The sequence below is a fragment of the Carettochelys insculpta genome, chromosome 10, assembly GCF_033958435.1.
Source record: "Carettochelys insculpta isolate YL-2023 chromosome 10, ASM3395843v1, whole genome shotgun sequence".
NCBI lineage: Eukaryota > Metazoa > Chordata > Testudines > Carettochelyidae > Carettochelys > Carettochelys insculpta.
Genome location: NC_134146.1, coordinates 15,846,867 through 15,871,830, shown reverse-complemented (window position 1 = coordinate 15,871,830; position 24,964 = coordinate 15,846,867). Strand labels below are relative to the sequence as shown.

Below are 24,964 nucleotides of genomic sequence, written 5' to 3'. Positions count from 1 at the left end.
AAGTTCAATGAATTAAACACTTACCTATGTCATCAATTCGTCTCAAATTCCTTACTTCTCTCAAAGTCTCGGTCCTTAATTTTAACACTAGGCAACAAATGAGAAAATACTCAACTGATCCACCATGGTAAATTAATTCAGGTCTAGTCTCAGGATACAGCTACACAGCATAATTATTTTGAAATAACAACTGTTATTTCAAATAACTATCCTAGTGTCTACACTACAAAACAGCTATTCTGAAATAATTTTGAAATAGCAGTTGGCTTATTTCAAAAATGGTAAACTCATTGGCCATTTCTACACAGACCACTTCCTTTGGAAGTGCCATGCTAATACACAGAGCAAAAGGTGCTAATGAGGCATGGATGCAAATTCCCCACACCTTATTAGTATAACGTCACATGATTTGGAGTCCGGAAGACCGTTCTTCCGGATTCCAAAACGCCATGTAGAAGCGCGGCCCCTGCGGGGGAGGAGCGGGTGCTTCTGGAGGGACGTGCTTCTTCTGGAAGCCCCTTCTTCCCAAAAATTTTCAGGAAGAAGGGGCCTCCAGAAGAAGCACGTCCTTCCAGAAGCCCCCTGGGGCCACACTTCTACACAGCTTTTTGGAGTCCAGAGGAAAGGTCTTCCGGACTCCAAATCACATGACGTTATGCTAATGAGGCATGAGGAATTTGTATCCGTGCCTCATTAGCATCTTTTGCTCCATGTATTAGCATGCCATTTCCGAAGGAAGTGGCCTGTGTAGAAATGGCCATTGTATGAGGAATAGCACTTATTTTGAAATAACTATTTTGGAATAAGTTATGATAAAACAGGGAATAGAGCCTATATTGAGATAAGCCATAGTGGATCCCATGGCTCTGTTTTGAAATAGGCTGGATTGGTATTTCAAAATAGTTGAGTGTTAGTTCAAAATGCGTTTTGTAGCTATGTCTACAGGTGCACGAAACTATGTGGCCCTCTTTTGAAAGAAGGGGAGGAGTGTCTACACATGCAACACCTGCTTTTGAAAGAAAATCGAAAAAAACAGGGCACAGACATTGAAATCCAAACTCTGATCCTGTATCAGGAAGATCATCCCCTTTAAAAAACTAAAGCAAAAGAGTACATGTGTAGACGCGCCACCTCCCTCTATTTTGGAAAAGTGGTCTGCCATGGCGCTGGTCAGCTGGTGCATGGGGCCACTCCAGTCAGTAGCAGTGGGGCTCTATGATCCCTTAATTCAGCCACCTTAAGCAGCACGCACACAGGAAGCCCCATGGTAGGAAGCTGAGAGAGTGCTAGAAGCAGCCCTAGCACGAGTTCCAGCTGCACACTCTGTGACGTGACAATGGCCAGTAGCCGCCCGTTCCCTCCAAGCCCTCACAGGGCTCCCAGGGTTCTGGTGGTGGAGGTAATATAAAAGGCCCCCTCCTGGACAGAGCAGGAGCTGTGGGACTTCCTGGGCCTCTGGAAAGAGGAGGAGGTCCTCCATTAAATGTGTTTCAAGTGGCAAAATGTCACAGCATTTGCCCACCTGGCCTGGGGCCTCCTCACAAGGGGTCACCTGGAGCTTACCGTGCAACAGGTATACTCCATAGTTAAAGAACTGTGGCAGGGCAATGCCCGGGCCCGGGCCCAGGCTGGCCACTCTGGGGCAGCCCCCGCTACCTGCCCCTCCTTCCAGGAGCTACAGGGCATCCTGGTGTTCCAGGACAGCTCCCTAAACCTGGTGGACCTGGATACATCAACAGATGAGCCACAGCTGGAGGCAGAGGAGCAGCCCAGACCAGGGTTCCAGGAGAGCGAGAGCACGACTGAGTGGTCGCGTGAGGAGAGGAACCTCACGATCTACATCAACTCTTGCTCATCCAGCTGGGCGACTGAGAGACAGGCATACCCAGACATTGAAGAGGCACCCTCCAGTACGTATGTGGTGGGATGCGCACCCTGGTCCCTGGGGGGTGGGTTACACACCAGCCAGCTGGCTGCACAGAGGACCAGCGGTCCTGGGCTGCGCACATCTCAGCCCACCATCGTACACAACACCCCGTGGCAGCCTGCTGGCAATGGCCAGCACTTGATCCCAGAGGACAGTGCTACAAGCCTCATGCAGGGTAGTGGCTGGTCTGTGCTGGACAGCATCTGGGGACCATACACCATGGGCTGGGAAGGCCCATCTGTTGCAAGAGCCTCCCCCAGCTGCTGTGCCATCAGAAGGGATGCACGGCTCATGGGGAGAGGTTCCCCGTGGGAGGGGGATGCCCTGGGAGGAGGCTTGGCCCACGGCCAAGTCCCCCAGGCTGTAATACATTACTGATACATTGTCCCTCTCTCCATACATCTGCATCATCCATGGGCTGTGAGAGCCCAGCACCATCCCTTGTCCCTGAGAACCCTCCCAGAGAATGCTGAGGGTGGCCAGGCACCACCCCACCCCACTCGCCATCAGGGCCACAGCCAGAGGGCGCCCCCACCAGGCCAAGGAGGACCTTGCAAGCCACCACCAGGCCGAGGTGGCACTTGTACCTCATGGAGGCTGAGCTGGAGTGGTGGAGAGATTGGGAGAGATTGCTGAACACCCTGGAGGGCATTGGCAGATGCTCCAAGAGCATCCAATGTTCCCACCTTCTGGCCTCCGCAACAGACCCCCCTCACCAAGCCTGCCCCCATCACCGAACCCCCCCCAGCCTTACCTGCCAGTGCTCTCCGCCCCCTTCCCTCCCTGCTGGGAACTCCATACCCAGGGAGGCTGAGGATCCCCGGGCCAATGGGGCTCATGGCCCAGCATCCTGGCCCCAGAATGAGCCCTCCACCCCTTCCAGGTTAGGTGATCCCCCCCCGTCCCCCTCCGCACCATGTGCCACTTCACCTGTACATAGTTGCACATACTGTCCAGTGGTTAATAAATGTTTATTTACTATACATCTCCTGCTGTGCTCCTCGGGGAGGAATGGTGGGTGGCAGATGGGCAGGTGTCGTGCTGGTGGGGGCAGTGGCAGGGGCGGTGGTGGCGGGGATGGCAGGTGGCGGATGTGCATGGGGGGGGTCAGTGTGGGTGCAGGGTCACAGGTGGCCATCCACAAAGGCCTGCCTGAGGGCCTCCCTAATGCAGAGGCTGTCCTGGTGGGCCTGGTGGATGTGGGTAGCACCCGGCTGCTCATAGCCGACGCTGGCTGCATTGCCCCCCACCGCCCCCCCGGGACATAGGCCTCCCCCTTGTCCTCCACAACATTGTGGAGGATGCAACAGGTGCCCACCCCCTGGGGCACGTTGAGGACCCCAACCTCCAACTGCATATGGAGGCACCTCCACTGCCCCTTAAGGTGTCTGAAGACGTGCTCCACGATGCTGAGGCTCTGGCTGAACACTTCCCAGGTGGAGTCGAGGTGTCCTATGCACTGCCGCCGGAGCCACGGCTGGAAGGAGAAGGCCACATCTGCCACCATGCACAGTGGCATGGTAACATCCCGCCCCCACCAGCATCTCCTGCTGTGGGATGAATGTGCCGGCCCCCATGCGCCACCAGTGCCAGGCATTCCAAAAGACGCAGGCATGGTGGGTGCAGCCAGCTCAGCCCACATAGATGTCCATGAACCAGGTCCTGGCATCCACCAGGGCCTGGAGGACCACCAAGTGGTAGCCCTTTCTGTTGACATCCTGGCTGACGCTGTGTGCCGGGGCATGGATGGGGATGCACGTGCCATCCAATGCACTGACGCAGTCTGGGAAACTCAGGTCCTCAAAGTCCATGGCAGTGGCATCCAGCTCCCCCAGGCAGACGACCCTGTGCAGCAGCATTGTGTTGATGGCTCTGATGACGTGCATGGGGGGGGAAGGGGATGTGTGCTCCCGTAAGGGTGTGGCAGGCCTTTCGCCCTCCTAGACTTCTCCCTTGCCCCCTCCTGTCCTGCTCCCTCCCAGCCTGCCCCCACCCACCCACCCACCCACCCGTGCAGGACATGTGACCCAGGAATGTCTTACTTCTGTAAGTACGGCCCCCCAATGGTGTCCTTGCTCACCCTGAACTGTTGTCCCATGGAGCAGTAAGACTCCAGGGTGACCAGTTTCCAGATGGCGCTCGCAACCTGCTTCTCCAGGGTGAGAGTGGGCCGCATGCAGGTGTCCTGGTGCCATAGTGCAGAGAAGAGCCAGTGGCAGATCTCCTCAAAGGCCTGCCTTGACATGACGTTCCGCAGCTGCTGCTTGTCATTCCACTCTTCTAGCACCAGGTGCTCCCACCAGTCAGTGCTGCTGGGCTGGGTCCAGAAGTGCTGGGTCACCCGGGGCGGGGTACCCAGCCATGTCCTGGGCAGGGGGCTCCCACAGCCCCGGGGTGGGGGACCAAGTAGATTGGGTGCAGCTGTGGTGACAGTGTAGAGCACTGATAGCAGGGTCTCAAGAATGAGGGTGTCCTCACGAAGGAGCTGCTGCTGTACCTCCATCCTGGAGCACAAGTGGGATCTGCTGGGCTAGGGACAGCTGGAAAGTACTCAGCTCATGTGGGGTGGAGGGAGGGACCCTTTAAGGGAGTAGCTGGCTGTGGGCCCGGAAAGGCTTGTTGGGCATGGGAACCCCCACCCCCATGGTGTTTTCTGCTTCCCTTCTTTCGAAGGAGAGCTTGGGACCATGTGGCCACTCCCTTTTGAAAGATCACGGTGGCCCTTTGAAAAGGCAGAGCGACCCATTATTAGCGTGTGGTCGCTCCCTTTCAACAGCTGCTATTTCAACGTCCATGCGTCGATTTTCAGCCTTGCAAAGGGGTGCTCACGTGTAGACCCAGCTTGTATGTATCAGCATTATTTTGAAATAGGCTATTCCAAAATATCTTATTTGGAAATAAGGCTGCTTGTAAACATACCTTCAGACTAAAAAAAACACATGAAGACTTGAACTGGTTGAATAGTACTGACCAAGCACAAAACTTGATTAAGTTGTTGCCCTCACCTGGAAAACTGTTCAGTTCTGATCAATCTCCACAAAAAAGGGAGAAGAGAAATAAAAAGGGGTCAGAGGTGAATGCTGAGACTCATTAGAGGCACAGGGAAAACTCTCTCAAATGAACAGATATTGAAAAAAACATGTGGCATTATTTAGTTTAAACAGGAGAGCATAAGACAATGATAGAAGGATGCAAAACAATGATGGAATACTATGGACTGAGTGCTTGTATTTACTTTCTTACCTAGTATTAAAAAAAAAAAACAAAACAGCCCACATAACTAAATGGAGAGGCAGCATACATCGAACCGATGGAAGGCAATATTCGTAGCCCATGGAACTCATTGCCAGAAATCATCAACACAAAAAAGCTAATCAGGATTTAAAAAGCTATTGGCTGTTTACCTGGATGAGAAGAGCCACACTCATGCGAGGCAGACTGAAAAGAGGTATATAATACTTCACTGCTCAGGGGTTAACCAGTCACTCAGAGGCTTTGCCTCCACTTGAGCATTGACAGCACAGCTGCGGCAGCGCCTTAATGCTGTGGCGTGACCGTGGCAGGAGCACGGGGAGTGACCTCTCCCAACATGCTCGGTAAACCACCTCCAGGAGGTGTGTAGCTAACTGCACAGTGCTGTAGCCCAGTTTACGCAGGTGCTTTACAGCACTGTAACTTGCTGGATTTGTGTGTGTGTTTTCACATCCCTGAGCTAGAAAGATAGTAAGTGGCAGTGTAACAGTAGTCTGGCTGAATGGAACAGCTTTAGCAGGACAAAGAGAGAGAACAGAATAGGGCACCCGCCTGACGTGGAGAGACCTAGACTCTACTCTCTTCTCCAGAATAGGTGTCTCTTATCCCAAGTAGCCTGGGGAGGTCAGGGCATGCTGGCGTCTCTGGTTTTGTGAGTCAAGGCCTTCATTTCCTTGTACTTGTTAAAACTGTCCAGAAATGAAACATTTTACTCACCCCCAAAATGAACTTTTTTCCTAACTTTGTCTGATCACTGAAACATCTGTTTGTGATTGGCCTGAACTGAAATGCCTTTGCATTGTTTGGAACTGCCAGAAAACTGAAAAAAAATCAGTGAGTCCAAGGTGAGCTTCACCTATGACTCACTAGACAGACTCAGGTGAGCCATTAGCATCATAGTGCTTGTCTTCCCATAACTAATATATAGATAAATTGCTTCCCAGCTGTATCTAGGGTGATGCTATCAAATGCTTCACTTGTTTTTTCCTTGTTTTCTGCTTGCTTTTCTGCTGCCTTTTTGCTTCTGAGCCACACAGCTGCAAATCCCAGCCTCTGCATTTCCACAGGCTAATATTTTGAACTGCTCTTTCCATTGCTTCACTAAACAGTCACTTAATTGTTCCCTCATTTAGCCTGTTTGTAGAGGGCGCTTTGTAGCACTTCCCACAGGGAGTCAGCATTATGAGCACCTCACTACCACCTGCCCTTGTCTTGAGGAAGTTTTGTTTGTGCCTGCTGTGGGTCAGCTCCACCAGACTCTGGCAACACAAGCAGGCCTCAGTCTCTGGGGATATGTTAATGATAGGAAAATACCAACTCCTCCTCTCTGGAGCGTCCAGCCCCTGATCCAGTGAACACTCTCACAGAACTCTGCTTGCTGCTCCCAAAAGAATACTACCCACCCAGCGTACTAGTTTCAAGTCAGGATCATTGAGCTGCTTAGTGCACAGAACTTAAACTTGTTTTCACCATGCACATACTGGTTTTTCAATGAACCAGGGAGTCAAATGATAATAAAAATATTGGCACCAAATAGTTACATATAAAAGAAAATCATAAGTTTTCTGGAGCCTTATCTAGCAAGTCATTCTCTGAGGAAAGAAATTAATTGCACCCCAAGTTCTTCCTAGTACTTTCAGCCAAGCCTTTTTCCAGAACAAACTCCACGGTTGGATCTCTTCCCTGGTAACGCATGACATTTCGTCCTATTTCCAATTTTAAGCAGTTACAATATGTGGTCCTTTACCCTAGGAAGTCCCTTCTTCAGCAGCTAACGTTGGCATTCCTTGGGCCTGCACCTGGCCCAGATAGCAACTATGGAGTGTCTCCGCATACACTGATTAAGTTGGCTTGGTGGCATAAGCCACGTCTACATGTGCCGGCTACTTCAAAGTAGCCGCGCCAACTTCAAAATAGCACCTGCCACGTCTACATGTGTCTGCAGCTGTTCCTGGCACCCTTATTTCGATGTGGGCCGCTTTGGTGTGTAGACGCTCCCCTGCAGCGCCTACTTCGATGTAGTGCTGCCCAACGTCGATGTTGAACGTCGACGGCACCAGCCCTGGAGGACGCGTACATGTTATTCATCGAAATAGCTTATTTCGATGTAGCATTCACGTGTCGATGTAGCTATACAGTCCACAAGGGTATGCCAGAGAGGTAAGTGTTTACTCACTTCTTCCTTCCTTGAATTTGGTTATTATCATCTGGTGACCTGTCTTAACTTACATACTTCAGAACATATTTTTCAGTGCACAGACATAGCTCATTACTCATTATATGCACGTATCTTTTGCAGTGATTATAATGACCAGTGTGCTACAAGCTTTCAGCAGAGACTGTATGTAGTGCTTTTCTGTGAATCCAGGTGATCCCTGTACCCCTATGTCCCAGTGAACTTCCAATCAGTGAGCATCAAGAGGTCTGTGGGTCACACTATTATGGCCACTAGATAAATAGGGGTTGTAAGTGCCCATAGATCAAAAGCACCATAACAATATTCAGACTGGCTCCATAGTAATGTATATGAGAATTATGATTAATACCTTCTCTTAGTATATCTAGGTAGATCGTCCTATGATAACATGGAAAAACCAGAAACTAGCTTTTCCCATATGGTTAGCACTCTGATATGCCCAAGTTGGAATGCCTTGTGGTTCTTGTGCAGCAAAAAATTCACTGGGCAAGTTGGGAGAAGTATTGCTGGGGTCCATCCAGTTTCAGCATGTATCAGGATCACTAAAATACGTGAGGGGGGAAATGGTGAATAGGTTGCTACTCAACTCCTTCCTATAAAAATAATAAACAGTACTTAGAACAATAGGCCCTGACCTGTCGGAAGCCTCTGTTTACTATTGCAATATAAAAGTGAAAAATACTAGTGAACAATAACATAGTTAGATTGTTTTCAGTCAAAACTGAACTATTTATATTTAATTTCTCATTGGTTAACACGATATCGTGCAATAGTAACATGGGTAACTTATTGTAGCATACAGGAATCCAAACAACTGAAAACAGCAAAATATATCAACTCCAGTTAGAGAAGACAAACTTGATTAATCAGAATTGACCCAGCAGTCAGGATGGCTTTGTATTTTATTTTATTTTTTTTTTTGTGATGCTACAAATAAAAAGGAAAGTAAGAAAGGAACAGATGATTTAATAACGTTCCACAAAAACAAACAAACTTCCTTTCCCATTTGACAACATGCATATCAGGTTTCAGCCCCAGCATATTAGTTGCTGCAAAATTATTAGCCTGTGCCTAGAAAGGTGTAACAGATTAAATGAAGAGATTTTGAAACCTATTCTTTTTTATTTGGCACTATATCCCAATTAAAAGCATCTGAGAAGCCATTTGGAATTTGATTTTGTTCCTTATTGTCTTTAAGACCTTTGTGAATAGCAGAGCAAACAGCTCGACTGTAACACAGAGGGATATTTTCTTTTACAAAATCAATGTACGAGGTAAAATAAAGGTCAGCGAAACAACCTTTGAAAGAACAACAAACATTTTTTCCACTTTTGCATTTTAACTGGTTTTCACTGCAATGCTGAAAATCATTTTTAAGTTTGGCCATCTGTTTTACATAAAACCTTAGCTGACCTTATACAAAATGAACGAAATGTACAAAAAGCCTTTCTGTTGGGTTGTTGCCAATGAGACACTGAGCAAGGGGCGAGGAGCGGGAGAAGTAAGAGTAGATCCTTCCTGGGTGTAAATCAGCCCCAGCTTCACTGAGGTAATGGCAGCTACATCGATTTACCACCTGTCTCGTGGTGTTCACAATAGCCAGACAAACTTTTGGGCATGGGCCTACTACCATTGAAATCATTCAGAATTTTGCCAATGGCTTCAATGGAAGTAGGATTAGCCTGTAAAGGAGCCATGTTTGTCAGTGGTAAATAAGCAGTGTGCAACCAAATTTGCCAAATGTTTTAATGCACATTTGGGAGATGAATAGTGGGCTACAAATACCCTCTTATGATTTAATTTCTTTCCTTTTCAGAGCCAATGTTAGGTTTAAATCAGACTGAAACCTTCAAAGTACAGCTTTAGTAGACTCTAGAGCAGTGCATTGGCCTTACACTGGCTTTGCACAGAGATGAATTTAATGCAGAGGTGAGCAATAAATGGCCTATGAGCCAGATACAGCTTGTCAGGGTTAGCCTCTGGTAGGCTGCCAGATGCTTTATTTACCTGAGAATCCAAAGATACAGCTACTCACAGCTCCCATCGACTGCAGTTCACCATTCCTGGCCAATGGGAGGTACAGGAAGCAGTGGACCACGTATGGCCTATGCAATATTTCAGGTGGGTTCTGGGTACTGCTGAGAGAATCATGCCTGGGCAAATTGCTTAAAACTAGGCCACCTACAGCCCAGACTGGAGTCTCCTTCTTAATAAGGCAAACCAACTTAGCCACAAAAGTACTTCTGCTGCCTGTCTGGCTAGCCCAAAGTTACACCAGCAAATCCTACAGATTCTCCAGCTGCTCCTGTGCCCAAAACCAGTACTCCTCCTTTTGCAGGTGAGAGGCTATGAAAAACTATTTCACCACATCCACACACATTCTTCCAGCCCCCAATGGAATCAGCCACATTCCCAGGTCAACATATATTGAGATGTTACCCAAAACAGGACATCGTGCCAATTCTTCAGAATCTAACATCTAAAGGTTTATTAATAAAGGAAGAAAGAATAGGAGAGAGAGAAAAAATTGTGAACGCTATTAAATTACACACATCAGTCAAAACTATCAATGTAGGCTACAGCTGATGGCACAAACTGCTGTCTTGAAGAACATTTCTGAAAATACATCCTCTCAGGGATGGATCCCCAGTCCAGGCAGGCTTAGTTCATGAGGACTGAAAGACAAAGATGGCCACTTCCTGGGTTATTATTATATAGTCTTGTCATTTGGAGAGAAGCTCTCTCCTTATCAGCACATACTCAATGAAGGTTACCTGATCAGGTTACCTGCTGGGGCATTCTGCCATTGGCTGCATGGTTAGATGGAACATCCCAGCCAATTTCCTAAGATGTGTATTCGAAGTTTGAGTCTCTGTTTTTTGTTCAGCCCATGTAACCAGACTGGGAGGTGACCGCACCTTCCATTGTGAATCCCAGCACTAAAACATTTTTAATACAAGTATAGACCCAATAGCGATAACTTCACATAAAACAATGGTACAGATACACAAGTAGCATAAACGGATTCAGTGCATTACCAGCTTTCATTACATACCTCACTTGGTCCACTTGGCACAACACTTGGGGCAAACCTACCAGTGGTTACAGAAATGGTTTTTATATCCATTGTAAAGATCTGGTAACATCACAGCCTGTGGGCTGCTTATTGCCCAAGCTTTATTTAACCTATGCAGCTTATCCTCTCTGTGCTACACTAGAATATTATACGGCTCCTTGAAAAATGAAATGGAGGGAGGGCTGTACAAACTGGTCAACAAGTCCCCCTGTTAGAACCAACTGTTTTCTGTTTGTTATTAGTCTAACTACTCTATCCATCATCTGATTAAAGTGAGTTTTGCTCATGAAAGCCCGTGGCCTAATAAATTTGGTAGTTTCTAAAGTGCCACAGGGCTCCTCATTGTTTTTTAAGTTACAGACTAACATGGCTACCCCCAAGAGTTTTTTCCACGCGCCATTGTCATTTTTTGTTTGCAGTGGTGGTGAAATCATGCTGGACCTATCCAATAAAAGCTATTACCTCATCTGCTTTGCCTTCAGAATGGTCCATTTAGAAGTTTCTTTCACCAGCAGAAGTTGCTCCAGTAACGATATTACTTCACCCCCACCCATCTCTCTCTAATCATCATATTACTCTGAAATGGCTAAGGAAACAAAGTGCAATGGAATTCTCTATGACAGAGAAAACAAAAGAAGAGACCAAAAGTGGAATTGGAGTACAGTAAGGGAAACTATAGGCCTAACTTAAGCACTGCTAAGTGCAGGCACTCACACATGGCCATCACTGAGGATCACGTCTGAAAGCTGAAGTATGCCCCGTCTATCAACAGCTGTAATCTAATAATATGATTAATGAGCATAAAGTGAGGTTTACGTTTTTGATTTAAAAAAGCAATTATAAATCACTGAGCGGTGAAAGTCTAGCTGGGAGTAGGAGAAGTGGGTTATTTAACAGAATGAGCTGCCCCCCAAAAAGTGAGCCAAAATCTTTCTTGACTAGCATCTGGTGCAGTGCAGAATTTGATCTATAGAAGTTTGTGTGTGTGCATGTGTATATGTTACAGGGTATGCAAGCAGTGATACCCATAGTTTAAGCTCCTTGACTCTTTCCATTATTAGTCCCCTTTATTCGGCACTGGTGAGGCCACATCTGGAGTATTACGTCCAGTTCTGGGCCCCCTAGTATAGAAAGGCTGTGGATGTGCTGGAGCAGGTTCAGCAGAGGGCAACGAAAATGATTAGGGGGCTGGAGCACACGACCTCAGAGGAGAAGCTGAGGGATTTGGGGTTATTTAGTTTGCAGGAGAGACGACTGAGGGGCAATTTGATAGCAGCCTTCAATTTCCGGAAGGGGACGAGGGCTCTAAAGAGGATGGAGAGAGGCTGTTCTCAGTAGTGACAGATGGCAGAACAAGAAGCAATGGTCTGAAGTTACAGAGGGGTTGGATATTATGAAAAACTATTTCTCCAGGAGGGTGGTGAAGCACTGGAATACGTTACCGAGAAAGGTGATGGAATCTCCATTGCTTGAGGTTGGGGTTGAACCAGCTTTAGGCAGGAGATTGGACGCGATGACCCCCTCAGGTCCCTTCCAGCCCTAGAATTCTAGGATTCTATGATCAGCTGCTTTTCCAAATTGTGTTTCAGCTACATTTTTCTTAATTTGGCTCTCTGCCCTGGGCTCAATGGTTTTTATATTTTTTTAAAAAGCTTCAGCAATGTAGTTAAGCTGTTTCTCTGAGTGAGAAAGGGGAAAAAAAAGTGGGTTCCCCCCCTAATTGTCACTTGGCTGTAAGATTTTTTATTTCATGCACTCTAAAATAAGCACTTAATATTTGGTAGGAGAGTTGTCCTGGTACAAATAATGAGCCTTGTTGCTGCTCCCAAGGAAAAACTGCCGACATTTGCTAAGTTATACCCAAGAGAGACTTATTAAGAGTTTAGCTGCTAAATTCTCTGAAGGTTCTATTGGTACTGCGTATGTTCCAGCTCCTTTCAAGCCCCTCTGTGTGACCAGACTTGCAGAGGTTCACTTTTACAGGGTCCTGAGCATGCCTCATTCTGGGGCTAAAGAGGCTGAGCAGGGCGTTCCCTGCCTTAAGTGCTCCAGGCTGTACTGGACCAGGCATTCAAACAAGATGATTCTCTTTCCTGTGCTTTCAGTGTTCAAGCAGCAAGAAGAAAGGGGCAGGGGCAGCCTGACTTCACTGCAGTGTTAGGTCGGGTTATCTGCATTCCACTCAACTCCTTGGAGTTACTGTAGCTCCAGTGGGAGTGATCACACTGCAAAACAGAGTACCTGTTACATTACTAAATCAAACACCAGCAGCATTGGGGCTACAATTGACCCTCCGCAAAGGGCCAGCTAGCTTAAATTGAAGCACCACCTGAGTTAGAGATTTTTATATGTGATGGATGTTGGGGCAGGGGCAACATTCACGTTCAACCTAACACTATAGCAAAGACAAACCTTAGGTAGGGAGAGCAATGTGGCATTTGAAATGTAGGGTAGGGAAAGGCGTGGTTGTAGATAAGTCCCGATCCTTGATTCAAATACAAATTGTATTGTACTTTATTAATAGGCAGCAACTTGACCCTGAGGAAGGAACAGAGAATACTCTTTAATAACCCATTGTTCAGTAGGTTCTCAACATTTGCAAACCTACGGTTTGCCAATTCAAGTGTTCGCAAGTGGCCGCAGTGGCCACTTCCCCAGGACTCTGAGGCAGAGAGCAGCTGCATCTTCCCTGAAGCCCCGGTGGGGGGCGGTGCCAGTAACTGCAACTTTCCTGGGGTCCTGGGAAGGGAGCACCAGCAGCCGCTGCTTCCCCCAGGGCCCCGGGCAGGAACCCCAGCAATAGGGCTCCACGCTGGAGCGGCATTCACAAAATTCAACATTTGTGAGGGTTCTTAGCACAGAACCCTCACGAATGTTGAGACCCAACTGTACAGGAGCTCAGGCAATAACACGTCAGTTCTGGTTCTGCCACCGACTTTCCACATGACCTTGGGCAAGTCACTTAATCTTCCTGTGCCTTCATTCTACCTCTAGTATTGAGGAAATAAGTATACTTGATCATTCTTCATCAGTCTTAGCTGTTTTGTATGTGAGCTCCTCCTGGTACGGACTGTCTCTGACTGGTGTTTATACAACACCTACCACAAAGGGATCATGATCTCATTCGTACTCTGTGGGAACTACCACAATACAAACAATAATAAATAAGTTCACTGGCGGGATATGCAGTTGCTCAAAATCCCAGTGGTCACTGCAGATGTTAGACGGAGGCAGGTGACTCCCAGAGCAAGGCTCAAATTAGACAAAAGGGGAAAAAAATGAACAAAGCAACGGCAAAAAAAAAAGCGGGGGGGATTTCTGTTTGCTTTGCTGATATTCTCTTAAAACTTGACTTGCAGTATTTTACTAACATGGTGAAATGGAGGCAATATTTTTAAATGCTGCAGGGCATTCTTCCAATCACTTGACAAGAAAGGAGTACACATGCCAACCCCCACCCCCAAGTATCTACTCTTGTAATGCAGGTTCATTAGGCATCAGATTGATTTATTGTATTGTTTCCTTTATAAATTATTTTCATTATGTTGTATCACAGTACATGCCTACTGCTTTGGGGGAATATGCAGGAATGAACTGAACAGCATGTGTAATAGACTGCTTTAATTAACATAGGGTAATGCATATTTCAATGGTATTAACAAAAAAAACAACAAAAATTGATTTTTGTTTTCTGGGTAATTGAATACATTAAAGCTAGGTCCTTTGCTTCTATCATTTAACTCACTGAGGTCAACTTTGTTAGCATTTCTAAAGCTGATGGAGTTAATTTACTTCCAAATGTTTCAGCTGGAGAATTTTGTTCTCTCGTCTTTGGCATTTTTCTCCTGTCCCCTTGGCCCAGGTGTGTGTGTGTAGCAGCCTTACTGGGGAAGAGGAGAGCATAACTCTCAATTTCAGAAAACCCTTGATTCCTTCCAGGGCCTTAGAGTGAGCTTCAGAGGTATGAGACAATTTTGGGACACAGGAAAGCCCATTATGCCCGTGCCCTTTCTAACCTGATGTTCTCTAGTGACAGCAATAGTACACCACTGTAATTCCATTAGGTAGTGAATAGTCCAAGAATGTGTCCATCATAAAAATACATTTAAAATTATAGTGAATCTATTACTTCTACCTTTTAAAATAGCTTCTTTCCCCGTTCCTTATTAATTTAGGTGAATTACATTTTTTTTTTATTTTGACCCTCAAAAGTTTACTTTGTTTTTAACTTTAAGGCAAGCATACAGATCACAGTAAGTATGGCTACATAACAAAAATAACAAAAAGCCAAATGAAAATGCCAAAAGCCAAATGAAAAAAATAAAACAAAACGTACTCCACAATTCTAGTAAATTAACAATAGCAAAGAGATGGACTAGCTGGTCATCATTAAAAAACGGTTTTTACTATTAGTTTCCACCTATTATATTTAACATACAACAACATTCCCCTAAGTATTATAAGTAACACTCTTGTCTCTCTTGGCAAATGTGGACTTTTTTATGGAGATTAATGTACCATAAAGGTTCACTTCATAGAATTATAGACTACTATGACTGGAAGGGATCTTGAGAGGCCATCGAGTCCAGCCCCCTGCCCTCATGGCAGGACCAAGTACTGTCAAAACCATCCCTGATAGACATCTATCTAACCTGTTCTTAAATATCTCCAGTGATGGAGATTCCACAACCTCCCTTGGCAATTTCTTCCACCGTTTGACCACCCTGACAGTTAAGAACTTTTTCCTGACGTCCAACCTAAACCTCTCTTGCTGCAGTTTAAGTCCCTTGCCTCTTGTTCAATCCTCAGAGGCCAAAAAGAACAAGTTTTCTCCCTTCTCCTTATGACACCCCTTTAGATACCTGAAAAGCGCTATCATATCACCCCTCAATCTCTTCTTTTCCAAACTAAAGATGCCCAAGTCTTTCAGCCTTTCTTCATAGGTCACATTCTCTAGACCTTTAATCATTCTTGTCACTCTTTTCTGGACCCTTTCTAATTTCTCCACATCTTTTTTGAACTGCAGTGCCCAGAACTGGACACAATACTCCAGCTGAAGCCTAACCAGCGCAGAGTAGAGCGGAAGAATGACTTCTCGTGTCTTGTTCACAACACACTTGTCAATGCATCCCAGAATCATGTTTGCTTTTTTTTGCAACAGCATCACACTGTTGACTCATATTTAGCTTGTATTCCACTATAACCCCTAGATTCCTTTCTGCTGTAATCATTCCTAGACAGTCTCTCCCCATTCTGTATGTGTGAAACTGATTGTTCCATCCCAAGTGGAGCACTTTGCATTTGCCCTTATTAAACTTCATCCTGTTTACTTCAGACCGTTTTTCCAATTTATCCAGATCATTTTGAATTATGACCCTATCCTCCAAACCAGTTGCAACCCCTCCCATCTGGGGGAGGGTTGCTACTTCAACATGTAGACATGAGGGCCGTGTTTACACTAGCAAGTTCTTTTAGAAAATCAGGCCCTTTTTCAGAAGAACACAAGGAGTGTCCACACACAAGATGTAAATATTTCAATCTGAAATTGAAAGAATGCAGTCCTTCTTCTGGAAGCCCTCTTCCACTCCCGGCTCAGGAAGACTACCTTCTTTCAAACCTTCTTCAGAAGAAAAATATGTGTAGATGTTCTGTGAGCCCCGTTTTAAAAAAAGCAGTCCTCATGGCACCAGATTTTTCAATCCATGGCCCATTCTTTTGAAAGAGTGAGGGGTGTGTGGACTCTGTATCAGAGGACTGGAACGATCTTTCAATCCATTTTTTTGTGCGTGGACACAATCTTTTGAAAGATTTTCTGGAAGATCATCTTTTGCTGTAGTGTAGACGTGGCCTGTAAACATATGCGATCTCTATCACGCAATAGGGAAGTAGACGGCAATTTGGATTCTAAACTTCAGGCCAGCATTTTTATTTTACTTCATCCCCTTTGTGCTTTTTCTGTGGTAGGAAGAGAAAGCAGTTGAGGACACCCCAGTTAGATGCAGTTTCTATCAGGCAAACAATCGGTACAGCCAGATTTTTGACCACTTTTCCCATAGCCCAATCCACCAAGGGCATGGTGGGGGCCAGGGAAGGGTTTAGGAAAGGAGTGGGCTAATGTACTGTTAGCTGACAATTAATATCTAGTGGATGATTCTTTAGAGATAGTTGCCAGCAACTGTAACTTAATGCAACCTCCAAATGCAGGGGCTGAGAATGAAGGAACCAGTAACCATCTCCTTGATGACTCTGTCTCACTGTTGTGCTAATTATATCTGAACTCTAGATTATATTGTTTATAGCAGAGATGTCAGGACTTGAGAGATTCTACCTGACAATAGGAAACCTAATTCGGTGAAAACTCGAGCCCTCAAAACCAATTGGCAGCAATCCTCTGCTTCTGCAGGGTTAGGATTTCACTGTCTTGTAAATACTGCCGTATTTGCCAAGCATGTGAATCAAGGTGAAAGTGAATTAAACTTGTATATCTGGGTGGGTCAGAGGGCTAAGAGGTGGTAATTACAGAGGAAAGAAGTATAATCATAACAGGAAAAATAAATTGAAGTCCAACAATTTAGGTGCAGTAAGGTGTTAGATAATAGTTGTGTAGATTTGGATATGTGAAGTATAAGAATAAATAAATGACCACAGCCAAGCAGAACTTTTGTAAAACAAAAATGCAGCAAAGCCTGGTACTCCAGAAAGTTAATTTGGAACTTCTGTGTCACAATATACCGTTAACATGGAGGGTACCCAATGAAGAGTGGTAATATAGGCCCCTACAGTACACACTTAATTTTACAAAACTGTCACCTCCATTTAAATATATATATATATATATATATATATGTGTGTGTGTGTGTATATATATATGTATATACACACACACACACACCTTTTCTAAGTATTCTGTAGGAACATGTTTGCTCAACAATAGGTTTTTAAGAAGATTGTTCTGACCTCTTTAACAGAAGAGTGGTCCATATTCATGCTGCTGAGTCATCACTTCACTGGATTTCATAGAAAAACTCATTACTTTTAAGCACGTGCAGTAGTTGTCCTCCTCCCCATCAAAAAGCTGAAGATAGAGTTTGATTCCAAATAGTTCCTATAAAAGACTACACCACTGAACTATTTTACATAAATTTCTGTCTTTATTGTTTCTAGTGCAATGGAATTAATGTGACTTGGCTGGAACCCCAATTACTTCTGGGTTGTGATTTATAAAACACCAGTCTAGATTTAATTTTTTTTAAAAATTGTTTCCCACACGTTAACGTTATTAGTCTCCTTTTTAGATACAATCTCTCATTTTCTTTCCTTGGAACAGGTCACCTTTTAAAAGTCCTTTTTCAGGGTCTCTCTAAAATGGGTTTTACGATTAACATGAGTGAAAAGCATTTAAAGAATGGAGGCAACATTACAAAATGATGTATTTTGGACAGTTAGCATTGCCAATACAAATGAATCAATAGAGTACAACTCTACGTCTGCTTCTACACATGCACAATCTCCTGGAAGATGATCCTCCAGAAGAAAGCTTCCAGGGGATCATCTTCTAGAGATCACATCTACATGTTAAATGTGGTCTGAAAGAGCTGCCCCTTCTGGAAGAGCATGTTTACACATACAGGGATGCTCTTCTGGAAGAACAGGGCAGGAAATGGCATGGATGGTGTCACATGGCCAGAGAACCATTCCGGGGCCACCAGCCATGTGCCCCTTTAAAGGGCCCCACCCAAACAGCACCTCTCTGAACAAGCTGCTGAGGCCTGCTGAGCTGCTTGCATCAAGACAAACCCAGGTTCCTGTCCTGTGTGGCCCAACCAGCAGGCATGGACCCCCAACAGCCACAGGCCAGCAAGCTTACCCTGACCCTCAGGCTAGATAGTCTCCTGACCACCCTCTTCAGCCTCCTTTGGTGACGGAGACCCAGGCCCATGGGTCCCAACCCCACACCACCCCTGCCGGGCTCCCCCCAGGCTGTCTAGTGTGTCTGGAACCAGGCCACCAGCTCCGACAGGTGGGACAGGGTCGTCATGGGAGAGTGGGACAACGACTGCTGGCTGCAGAATCTCTGGGTGAAGAAGGAGACCTTCCTGGAGATCTGCAGCTGGCTCACCCCTGTGTTTTGATGTCAGGACACCTGGATGAGGCCGGCCCTCTCCATGGAGAAGCACATGGCCATCACTATATGGAAACTGTCCACCCTGAACAGCTACTGGTCCATCGGGCAGCAGTTCAGGATGGTCATGTCCACTGTTGGGGCTGTTGTAGTAGAGGTAAGCCCGGCCCCTCAGCCTGGGGAACAACACTGGCCTGCTGCCAGAGGGGTGCCCCAGTCTGGGGGGAGGGCCCTGTAGCCAGGAGTTGCTGGGGAAGGGGGCAGCACTCCCCTGCCCAGCAAGAAGCCCATCTCCAACCTCCCTCTTGCCTTACTTAAATGCCCAAGCAACAATAGGTAAATTTGTTTCTAATTATATGTTTGTATTCTCATAGCTGACCTTGGGTTCCATTTTTCTAGGCAGAACATATTCCTGAATAACTGGAGGTCAACTAAATACAATCAAAGCAAGAGATGAAATAAATTTGCCACTTTTATTTGAAAAGCCCAAACCAAAAAAGCCTCAAACAATTGAATCAGATGGCACCTTCAAGGCACAGACCTGTGATGAGAGCCCACCTGGAAAAGCTCAGAAAGCAAATTAGAAATGCCAAGTGTGCTGAGCAGGTACAATCACTGAGAAATCCCATAGTAGTGGTTGGTGAGTGTGACCCTTTGCAACCTGCCAGATGTTTTTCACTGGTGCTTTGTGGCTATCATTAGTCATTGGGGTAGCACCTGAATACCCCATTGTGCTAGGTGCTATACCATTCTGTAACATAAAGACAGTATATAGCATATATCAAACTCGTGGGCCCCAGGTCCCTGTTCTGTCCACAAATGAAACAGAGATCCACTCCAGTTCCAGACACCTCTGCTTTTATTACATGTGAAAATTTCACCACCTCCTATATACAGCCACTGGCAGAAACCCTTCTGGTTACCCACCTACAGTGAAACTGAGCCTTCCATGGCCTAGGCCCTCCCCTTCCCCTCTTTGTCTCCTGCCTTTCCTGCATTGCCCGCTGCCTTACATAACCCTTGTGTTCCGGGGCGCAGAGCTACTAGCCATCAGGCTTGGGTTTGCTCAGCCGAAACCCATTACTTTCTTAGGAAGGGCTGCCATGACAGAGCTCTGGCTCAGGCGCTGCGGCCAGTGGTCTGTCACAACATATCTAATATTGGACTCTTATTTTTTCAAAAAAGGCAAGAGTCAGTCTTGTTTCCTTCAAGCTGCAAGGAAATGGGAAATAGGTTCTATTTACTGCTCTCAGCCAAGCAACTAATGTAACTTAATTTTCCGTAAATAGTGCCGCTGCGTCATCTGACTTCTGCTATTTTTGTCTGTTAATAAGCTGTACACTGACTCATTCATATATAGAATCCATCAAAGACAAATCTATTTAACTGCAATGATCTCTAAATATGATTTTGATAGTTGTGCTATATACAGTAGTTCTGGCTCCAACCCACAATAAGACTGGAGCTTGCAGCAGATATAGAATATAGCTCCTGCTGAAACGAGGGAGGGTTTTCATGCATTTGAGGTTACAGAGCATCCCACACTGGGCTTTGGCGGTAAGTTAAAGGGCCTGGGCAGTTGCTTCCTTTGCAACACCCCTAATTGGCAGGCCTGAAATACAGCAAATGTTTGCTGAAAAATATCTTTCCAATGAACAGGATTTCGCACAAGATAGGAGCTTTTCTCATGGTACCTTCCCGCTCCCCAATTTCCTGCTTTCTTTAAACCCACATATTAAGAGTGAACAGAAGTCTTTCAGAAATGGAGGAAACAAAACAAGCTTTTCTGAACCTCAGACTTCCTTCCCCCACCAACTTATTATTTGGTAAATGTAGGAGTGGCGGGGGATGCGAAGAGGGAGGTTCAGAGCATTTCTGGTTGTATCTGAATCTTTTAATCCTAGAGTGTTATAGTTTTCACTCTGGGGAGAGATCTTCATCTCTGCTGTAGACCTTTTATTGGGCATAAAGTGGTCAGAGGAACATAGAGAGTCTCTGAATTCCCCATAGTAAAAAGATTATGGGGGAATGCCATATGGCTGCCTTCCAAGGACCCTCACGTAAGCCCTAGAATACAGAGTGTGCTGGGACAGAAGATTAAGGGTGGGAAAGGCCTGTGGGGTGGGTGACCATAGCATACATTCCTGTGGAGATTTTGGGCATCTCTTTGGCCTACAAGGCAGACTCAGGAGGGTGCTGTAATTTAAACAGACAGCCCTGTTGGTTAAATTTTTCCGGGAGCATCTCCAGTTACCCTGGTGTAGTCCATGAATGAGAAGAAATAATAGTTCCTTAAAGCCAGATTAGCTACCCTCATTTTGCTCTTTGGCTGCTGGTTCTGCGGTTCTCTAAGAGGTGTAAGCTGGAATCTCACCCCTGATGTTCTGTTGCACAGCTAGGCAATAGAAATGATCTGTGCATGGGGATTTGGAGCACAGAGCTGACTGATCTTCAGTGTGGCATTCACACAGAAATTGGTATTGACTTAATTAGGATTTAGTGCATTAAATTATTAACATCCCAAATGTACAACAAAATGATATTTGGCTTACATATTTAGACTAATACAAGACAGTGTAACATTATTTATTTTCTGTGATGATGTTCCATCCATAAGCAGACTGAACCATAGCTGAAAAAAGAACAAACAATCTTACCTTTTTAAAATGGTGCATGTTTTTCTTTGCTTTTGGTACATTACATGTGATTTTTGTACTGTGATGGAACAAACTTTTGACCTGAAGCAGAACCAGCAGGATATTTAAAAATGTGAAGGTACATCTCAGAAATGTATTACCAAGAGGTTTAGAAGATGGATTCAATTTAAATGAAATGACAGATAATGAGTCCATCAAAGTATCTGCATTCTGCGTCATGAAACTCCCGAGTTACAAAAGAAAACTACAAATGTGACACAAAAGGCGTAGTGTGTGGGGGGGTGGATCACTCTTTAGAAATACACATTTAGATAATATTCCTTGATAAAATATTATTCATTATAAGCAAATTACTGCTCATAATAAACAATATCTGTATTTTAAACCAGCATAGAGGCGTAGAGGCAGAATTCTGATGTGCTTCAGATTACACCTACTCCTTTTGCATTCCATGTACAAATACATGATAACAATTACTTAGTAATGCTCCCTAAAATATAAGATTGCATGGAATTGTTCTTGATCTCAGCTAAGACATGAGATGTGTGAGGAATTTGATGAAGTAAGTGGTAACTGCCTTTATCTATAGCTAATGCCCATTTATCTCTGAGGCTAACAAGGTCAGATAGGATTCCTAAATGCACTTCCTTTGCAATATAAGGGTCTGAGACTGACCTGTGGTAGAGAAACATTGATTACTCTAAGGAGAGGTGAAGACATGTGGCTCTGTCTATATATTACAAAAACACAATGCACAAGTTAAAAAAAATCATTTATGTATATTTCTGAGCAAAAGTAAAATTTTAAAGCAAAATAGATACATTTGTGCCAGATAGAATGCTCATAAAAGCTAGCTCTTATTATAACAAAACAAAAAAGCAGTCAGGTAGCACTTTAAAGACTATCAACATAATTTATTAGGTGATGAGCTTTTGTGGGGCAGACCCACTACTTCATGAAAGTGCTTTAAAGTGTAACATGACTGCTGTAGAATACAGACAAACACGGCTAGTTCTGATTATATTGGACAAAGTAATTTTAAGTTTAGGATGACGTTATGTGCAAGTTAAAGCAATCTTCTGCTGCCAACATGGTCTTGGACATGGACAGTCTCCTGCCTTGGACACACTCACTAGTGGATGTAACTGTAAAAGAATACTGAGAAGTCCTGTGGCACCTTATAGACTAACAGATTAATTAAAGCATAAGCTTCCATGGGCCAAAAACCCATGCATGCATCTAACAAAGTGGGTCTTTGTCCACAAAAGCCTATACTCCAATAAATCTGTTAGTCTATAAAATGCCACAGGATTTCTTTTTTTTTTTTTTTTGAAGATACTCCACAATGAGTTTCTTTAACTTAATTTACCTCCACAAAGGTTGCTGAATGTTTAGTGCTCCTTGCTGTATGCTACTACATAAATAGCAATCATAGAGATTAATACCCACAAGTATATGGCAGCAGAGGTCTTCGGTAAGCACGCATATGTTATATTTGCACAGGATTCTAGTGGAATAAAAAAATCATCATACCAGGCAGCACAACTGATCTAACAAGTTTTGCAGCCTTTGGGTGCAAAATATGAATAGATTAATTTGCACAGATTCCACATTCTGTACCTTATTCTAACTTTAAAGGTACTTGCTGAATGGAATGAGAGCAGGCACATCAATACCTGTATAAACAATGCTTTCATAAGAGCCGTGTGTTTACATACAGTATGAGTTCAGTAGTATACTTAAAGATAGAGAAATGCACCCTAGTCACTCATGCTCTCAAGCGGAACTGTCAGGGATTGTGAAAAGAGAAACAAGCCATCTCAGCACTAATATGAAAGCAATTTGTTAGAATTTCTGAAATGCTACCATAAATAAGCAATCTTCTAGCATGATTACACTGTGCTGCAAAAGACAACAAATATGAATCTCGTGTGATGCAAAATGAGTTCAGCATAATAGCTGAGCAAATATCGTAGGGAAAGAAATTGCAATTGTGAAGATACTGAGTGGCCCATTTAGAAAAAAATAATAGGGCATTGTTTCTTCCCCACTTTGTTTACAAAGGGGGAAACAAAAGAGATGCACTGGAAAAGCACCTTTCAGAGCAGAGGCTGTTGTTCCTGCTTTGTATGCTCATTGTGCTGCTACTGACGTGAAGACAAAGTTGCTTTAATTTCTAGGAAAAGTCATTGATTATCATTTGCAGAGACATTTTGCACCTCTATTCCTTTACATCAACATATATGATCGTTTAGAGATGTACCCAGCATGCCCCTACACGAGGGATGAGCAATCATGATTAGTTACCTCAGTGGATTGCAGCAGCCACAGCTTGCCCCCCTGTGTTTCTGTCCTCCATGTGCCTCCATGTACTGGGAACCACAGACCCACACGTCCTACTTCTACTCCTCCCTTCCAGCATTTTTAGAGCCTTCACGTCACCTGATTTGTGCTCTGCTCCTATCCTTCTGCACTTGGAAAGCTGCCAATCAGCTGTTTGTGACATTCCAGCTCCAAGATGGAGAGGGAGGAGAGAGCTTCGGTGTCTTAATACGCAAGAAACTCATGGGGGAGGAGGGAACCCGGGATCTGTGGGCCTCAGGTGGAGCCCCAGTTGGCCACATGCAGTCCTTGGGCCACAGGTTGCCCACCACTGTACTAAACTGTAGTGATTTCTCCATGTGTATTTTGAGTTAAAATATAATCTGGGTCAGGCTTGCTTTGCTTTCAATCTTAACCGAGAGCTGCTAAGGGCTGGCACTCCCTTGTCCAGCAACATCCCTTGTTTGGCAGAACAATGGATGTTGCTGGACCACAGGGCACCTGGACCAGAGAGCTCCAGCTGTGTGGGCATACCAAAGCCCTGCTGGTGGCAGGGAGCCCTACTGGCAGCCACAAGCACAGCCCCAGACCTGCGAGCCAGGTCGGAGAGACCTACTACCAGGAGCTCGGCTGTGGCTAGGGAGCCCCACTGTGGGCAGCCCAGCTCATGTCGGGATCCCTGCAGTGGGGAGCCAGCAGGAAGCTCCACAGCCCTATCTGGCAAATCCCCTCATTCAGGACCACTCAGGTCCCCATGGTGACAGACAAGGAAGATACAACCTGTACTATTATTACCAGAGATATCTTCACTAGCCAACAGGTGTTAGTGGAATCACTACATAACACACTTAGGAAAGTGACAGACTGCTACCTGAACTGTGAGTGAGAAGCCTCAGGAAGGTTTTTATGTTTTAAACTTGCTCAGTTCAGCTCTATGACACTGGCACCTCTAGTGAGTTAGACACTGGGGACTGTAGACAGGGGTTCTGCTAAACAGCAAAATGCTGCCAAAGTGGTAGAATAAAGTAACTATTTTATGGGGTAAGTGCCCCACCTCAGCGTGCTGAGCCAGACCCTCAGCTGCTACCTCCTAGTGTATCTCCATTGGATCTGACCCATTAACTGCAAATACTTCTCGTGGACGAGCAGAGGTGGGATGCCGCCTCACATCGTGTTCAGAGGCAAACTGGAGGTTGAAAACCGAGTGCCTTCTTTTTTGGAATTTTGTTACTTAGAAGAGGCGGCTATCCACAGTTTATGTGAACTGTGGCCATTTTGAGTGTGCAAATTCTAGTGCAGGATAACGACTGCCTTACAAGCCCACGAAACTTTAATGAACTAGGCCATCCATCTAGTGTTTTTCTGTGTACTGAGCCCCTCAATGTAAACACGTGGTATATCTCAAGACAGC

The 24,964-nt window shown here is 45.1% G+C and overlaps 1 long non-coding RNA gene across 1 annotated transcript in view; it reads right to left on the bottom strand.

Moving 5' to 3' along the window:
- The window catches only part of LOC142018685 (uncharacterized), a 29,859-nt gene extending 6,222 nt beyond the window's left edge, over positions 1–23,637 (bottom strand). Inside the window, exon 1 of the long non-coding RNA XR_012646885.1 lies at positions 23,539–23,637. This is a non-coding gene — a long non-coding RNA (uncharacterized LOC142018685). The remainder of the gene's footprint in view (positions 1–23,538) is intronic.
- Between the last annotated feature and the right edge of the window lie 1,327 nt (positions 23,638–24,964).